Source organism: Schistocerca nitens, chromosome 10 (assembly GCF_023898315.1).
Source record: "Schistocerca nitens isolate TAMUIC-IGC-003100 chromosome 10, iqSchNite1.1, whole genome shotgun sequence".
In the NCBI taxonomy this organism is placed as follows: Eukaryota; Metazoa; Arthropoda; class Insecta; order Orthoptera; family Acrididae; genus Schistocerca; species Schistocerca nitens.
This window is the reverse complement of record NC_064623.1, coordinates 72549646-72555645: the sequence shown is the minus strand read 5'-3', so window position 1 is coordinate 72555645 and position 6000 is coordinate 72549646. Positions and strand designations below refer to the sequence as shown.

The following is a 6000-nucleotide window of genomic DNA, read 5'->3' as shown; positions in this document are numbered from 1 at the left end:
ATCTGTCCCGCTTCCAGTCTGCTTGGATGTTCGACTGAAAATTACCGCGACTCCGTATTAGGATGGATATCAAACATTCCGCTCTGTCCCTAGTAGCGGAATATGAGAAGTGTGGAAATAGCGTTCATGCCTGGAACTACACAAGAACTTGTGAAGACGAACGCAGAAATGCGTTGTCCTCAACGTGGCTAAGATAGTAGTGCAGCACATTGATCTGAAGATGGCAGTTTTTCATAAAAAGTAAAACATTTTCAGGGATATAGAAACTGCTAAATTACTTGCTACTCGTGTTCGTGCGCTATACTTGAAACTAGATGGCATTCAGGTGATAATAATTTTAAATTTGTGGCTTATTACTCTTTTTGTAGAAAAAAAGAGTCTCACATGCAGCGATGACATTGCAATTTTTATCGCAGATGCTATTGTTCTTCATTTTACCTTCATACATGGGAAAACTATGTTAAAGAGAGTATGGTTAGGTCACGTCGATGAAAAGTGTGTAACCACATACAGCGGGAACACGTAGCTGCTCATTTGAGGCAACACGCTGTCGTATCTCTTTCTGTAACCAATCACAAAGCAACACACCGGCAACGTGGTCTTTAGTCTTTGGTTGGCGTAATAGAAACGCTCCGCATAATGGTACAGAAGCGTGTGTAAAGCAAAGTGAAATGTGTTTCGATTAATAGTACTTGCGAAAATTAGTTTTAGTGTCTTTCGTCGCAGCGGTTCTTCGTTTGCTCGAGTAATTAAAGATCTAGGTATGTTATGTTCACCATGCGGTTGCAGACCATGCAGATGTCAAGTGTGTAGTCTGTTTAGAATTTAAACGCCTTATGTTTAAGAATTTTGTGGCAAATTAGATTGAAACTGTGCTGTAATTTATACAACTAATGAGTACTGAATGTGAATCATAACTGCTTTTCATGCAACTGGTTATTTTGAGAAACTCATTTGAAATGTCATGTTCTTACAAGGCCTTACTGTTTGAGTGACAGGTACTAGCAGAACACTGTACATATTGAAAGTTAGCGATTGTTGTGAAGTCGTGTAATGGGGTTGTCGTATTGCCCCCTCCAGAAATAGTCTCGGTTCTAATTGAAATAGATTTTTGAAAGTTGAACTATTTTGTTTACAGAAATGCTGCTTTCAAATTTTCTTATCGGGAGGGAAACTTATTGTCGTTAAATATTTGCAGAACTGCTGTAATTGTTGAGTACTGTGTTTCCACTAAGACGTCGAAAGTCTGAAGGTTCTTTGCAAGGAACGGATAATCGCATATTTAAAATTTCATCACACAATAACAGTAAGAACAGAACTGACAATGTTTTTGTGACATTTGCCATTTCAAGTTTGTTCGTAGGGAAATCCTTCAGAATCATCTTGACAGACTTTTTATCAGTATTTGAAAAATTCCGTTTGTCAAGCGTGTCAATAAAAGATCTTTGTATAACTTTAAATTTATGAATGTCATGCAAGTGCTAATCGTCTTGTCGCATTATAGAGGACTGTCTTTTGACGTAGTTTTGATATCATGACTGTCAGTGGGAGATATCTATTCTCCTCCAAGTACGTATTCTGCTGTTTTTCCAGAATTTTGTGTGTACTGACTGATAACGGAAATTACCCAAATTTTGAAATATTTCTAATAATTAAGGCGCCAAAGGTAGTTATTTAGCTGGTTTTTTTACATGGGTGTCATGAGCCAATCGGAACTCCTATTAGAAAGTTTTTGTCTTGAGGTTAAAAGAGCAATACTTTACAGCAAATTTCATTTAAAATATTTTTCTGTAGTTTACCATTGTTTGAGTACTAATTTTGTATTGAAGCCTTCAATATCAGTTTGCCACTCTAGTCACCTAGACCTTTGGTTATGCTAAATATCAGTTTGGTGCCACAATCTACATTCTAAAATTTAACATAGGCTTAAAACATATTCTCACTGTTCAGTTCTTTTTGTTGTGATTTCATTTTTATTGGTCCTTTTGATCATTTGATGTACAAGGTATACAGTATGTTTGCTTATGTATGACATCACGTGCCACAGTACTGTTAGATCATGGCTCCTGTTGACATTTCTTTTCTACACTTCTCAGCTCTTCCACTTAATATCGTTTCTGAACACTGCCACTTTATATTTAATGACCACTACTTAACTTTTTTGGTGCTATAAGTTCCTTGCGCATTAAAGTTAAATGTAGCAGGGTAAGTAATACATTATAGGCCTATTTAGTAATGTCTTCACTTGAAACATAGTTGCATACATCTGCATCAGATGGACAAGCCACCTTGTGGTGTGGCAGAACATACATTTTGTGCCATACAAAATTCTACCTTCCAATTCCTTTTGCATGTAATATGTGGACAAAAGGACTGTCAACAGACCTCTGAGCAACAAAATTTTTCTGCAATGTTTGGGAAGAGTTTTGACTCTTACTGACTTATACAGTCATGTAAATACAGCCTGTATGTGACACATAACCATGTACCTATACAATCTTTGCCTCAGAATTTTTCAATGTTTTTTGTGACACTCTTCGGTTGACTAAACAAATCTGTGACAAATTCTCTCTTTGTTGGAATTCTTTGTAGGGGCTTTCTTTGTTAATTTAAATTAAAACCTATCAAACAGTACCCGAGATACTGACTGGCACAATATGAAACTGTGAAGATTGATGTTTCTGACCTATATTTTATTTGCAGAACTTCAGGGTGCTGTGAGTTTTGATCCATTATTAGAGTTTTAATTTCTGTGAAGCCATATAGACACGTCTGTGTGACAAAGAAAAGTCTAGTTTTTTATAATCACCTCCATTTGCCATAGTTTGCAGGTGCCCGTAATTCTGAAGTTGGTCATCGATGAAACCTCTCTTGGGTAAGCGTCAGGGTCAGGATGGTGCCATTACTCACTTGTATGGCAGAGCAATGTTGCCAACTTTCGTCGTCATTTGTGACGGGAAGGTAATGCAGTGTACCAGTAGTGTGTTGCAAGTGCCTTCTGAGAGGGTTGCACAGTGGAGTTGAATTGTTTAAAATCATACTATAAATATTACCACAGAATCCACAATGTATTCAGAAGAGCAGTGCCAAAACTTCTGAATGTTCATACAGTACTCGGTATAACCATTAAAATAATTTCCTAATTCTCCTAACACTACTACTTGGACTCTTAATTATAGTATCAGGGGTAATTTTGGGATAACTAAAAATAGCAGAACTTTTTCTCGTTGCATCACATTCAGTGGCATCGCTAAATCACAATGGAACTAGCTCATCCCAAACTAACGTAGCCCTCATGCTCAGATTGTCACTACGACACTCATTTCAAGAAAGTGGGTGGGGGGTGTATGTGGGGGTTGTATGGAAGCTGTGGTGGCATCTATAAGGCAGACTTTTTATGATCTGGTGTAAATAATCTGCAATGAATATCAGATGATTCAAATTCTGGTTGTCAAGACACCCTCTTTTCTTATCCATCTTTAAGGATATAGGGTACTTTTCCAGCTCAATATTATGTAAAAATAAACACCTATTACTTTCAGGCACTGTTAATTTTTGTATATGTTTTACAGATTTTTTTGTTGATATCTGGCAATGCAGCAAACTTTATAAACAAATTAGAAGTATTTTGAATATTTTTGAACCTGCTTAAGGTTATTAAAAGAATTTACAGAGAAATTGATGCCTTTTTCCCAAAATGCTTCCTCAAATGGAGGTACCATTTAATCAAATGTTATATATTTGAAGGAGACCAAATTTTTACCAGATATGCATGGCATGATGGCTGAAGTAATAGACCTATTTAATTCTACCTTTTGTGTATATTACAAGGATAAAAAAATCACATCTTACATTTTAATTTTTATAATTTATTTCCTAATAAAAATGTTATTTTTCTATAATTTAGTTGTTCTGCAATAAAGCTTCGGTCTAATACATGAGTATGGACTATTGCAAGTTATAGAAAAAATTAAAACAATGCTTTATAACCTTTAGGAAATATTTTTATGTGAATTCTGGAAAATACAACTTGCGGGAAATTGCCAATGAAGATGAGAGTCTGATTAAACTGTGCCTCGGAACATTCCTGAAGATAGTCTTCATCCTGCAGCATTTCGTCATCTTCATGCTTCCTCTTGGCATTCCTTTTAGCGCTTCTTGCTTCTTTGTAACTTGAAGAGCAAATCTTCCAGCTTCATGCACCCTTTGTCACACCCAAGCAGTTGATCTTCCATACGAGCCGCATTTTATGTCTAAATTTCTCAGGACTTCCAACCTTCCTATCACTCCATCATTGAAACATATCACTGCATCTAGTATGCAGACATTTAATGTATTTAGTCCAACAAAAACATTCTTGAGTAATCTTTCCTATATGCAGTGGTTGAAAATTTCATTTGTATTCTGAGTGCCCTCATGAAGACATTCACTAAGCACAACAGGGTCACTCACATCTCTAAAAATTGGTTTTATTTCATTCATAACAGGCTCAGGAAGAGAATGCTTATGATGGTATGTTTTACCACTTTCTTTTGCTTTTTGGTAACCACACCAAGAATCTGCTCCTTTAGGGCAAAGTCTGTGAACGGGGTGGTCATCTGTGGACAACTTATGAAAGTAGGTGGCCCATAGAGCTTTTGTCATTGTTGCAACATCATTCGGAGGTGCAGTTTGTCTAATGGCCAGTCCATAATAACTCTGAAGAAGGTCTATTTCAGTTTGTCAGTCTGTCTAGGCCAGACAGAGATTTTCCATCAGATGGCAACTTTCATTTCTCTTTGTAGCTTCCTCAGTTTAGCACCCCATCCTCTTTTGCACATGTGCACAACACTCAAGTTTTGTTACCAAGGTATCACCATAAACATTGAACTCTTTAATTTTATTTTAAGCTTTAGAGTCCCCACCATCTAGGTATTTTATATATCTAAGGTTATAAACGGACACTGACCTCAGAAATATTTGTAGATCTCCATCACACTCCATACCTCCACTGTAACCATCATAATTCTTAGAACACTGATGTTCAATATGTCCTTCAGTGTTACTATGGCAGGTGTGGCAGTACTTAGATAATCACTCGACATCAACGACTTTTCCATTCACCAGAGTAGTAGTACTCAAAACACCATTCAAGGGGTGATGTCCTAGACGTTGCCATGTCCCATCAATTGTAATAGCAGTGTCCCTGGTTCCACTAATATTTACAGTTGCTTCTACTGCATGTTTCATAAATGCTTTTAGACACAACCGTCAATGCATATAAAAGTATTTTTATGTACTTGCTGAACCTACTGGGAGGAGGAGGAAGAGGAAGGTCCATCAAACTACAAAATGTTTGAGCAGCCTTTTTTCCTCTTCCTGTGGCACGCATTGCGCACACAAATTTCAAATTCACATCGTATGAATTGTGCCCAATGTCCGAAGTAATTTACGAGGTAGATTTATAAGTCATATTCATTTGAAACCCTATAATGTATATATCAGTGTAATCAGGAAAGACTATAAAATTTAATAAAGTCATAAAATTTTTTTGATTTTTCCACCGTTTATAAGTACCCTGTATCCTTAACTATGATAATTATCCTTCCATTGGCTGCACAAGGTATGTTGTGAGGTTAGAGGGAAAATGTTCTGGTTGGCACACCCTCTCATAGACCTCTGTCCCTAATTGCTTAAAAAGTCAATATGATTGAGTGGTCAACTAGATTTTGTGTTGTCAGGAATAGACTTACTTGTGTAGCCAAGCATGTGCCAATGAATTTCAGTGAAGCTGAACAGACAAAAGCAATGACTTGACGAAAATAATTTTGAATGACAGTGGAATTATTGGCATAAAGACTTCATTTTTGTGTTTATAATGTTAGAGACTTAGTACAGTAATTTCCAAGAATGTTTGCGAAGCAAAGCTGGGGTCCCAAAACGATAGATAAGGAAACGTGCGATTCTAAACTGATTGTGTCGCTGCGACTGGTGCCACGTGTTATAAGCAGTGTTTACATT

General features: G+C 36.7%; 1 protein-coding gene across 2 annotated transcripts in view; it reads left to right on the top strand.

Annotated features, from left to right (window-relative positions):
- The first annotated feature begins 467 nt into the window (after nucleotides 1–467).
- LOC126210073 (hypoxia up-regulated protein 1) overlaps nucleotides 468–6000 on the top strand; it is a 108050-nt gene continuing 102517 nt past the window's right edge. Inside the window, exon 1 of one of the 2 annotated variants that reach the window (XM_049939196.1) lies at nucleotides 468–761. The gene's annotated coding sequence lies outside the window, so the exon portion shown is untranslated. The remainder of the gene's footprint in view (nucleotides 762–6000) is intronic. The other variant, XM_049939195.1, reaches the window with a different exon arrangement.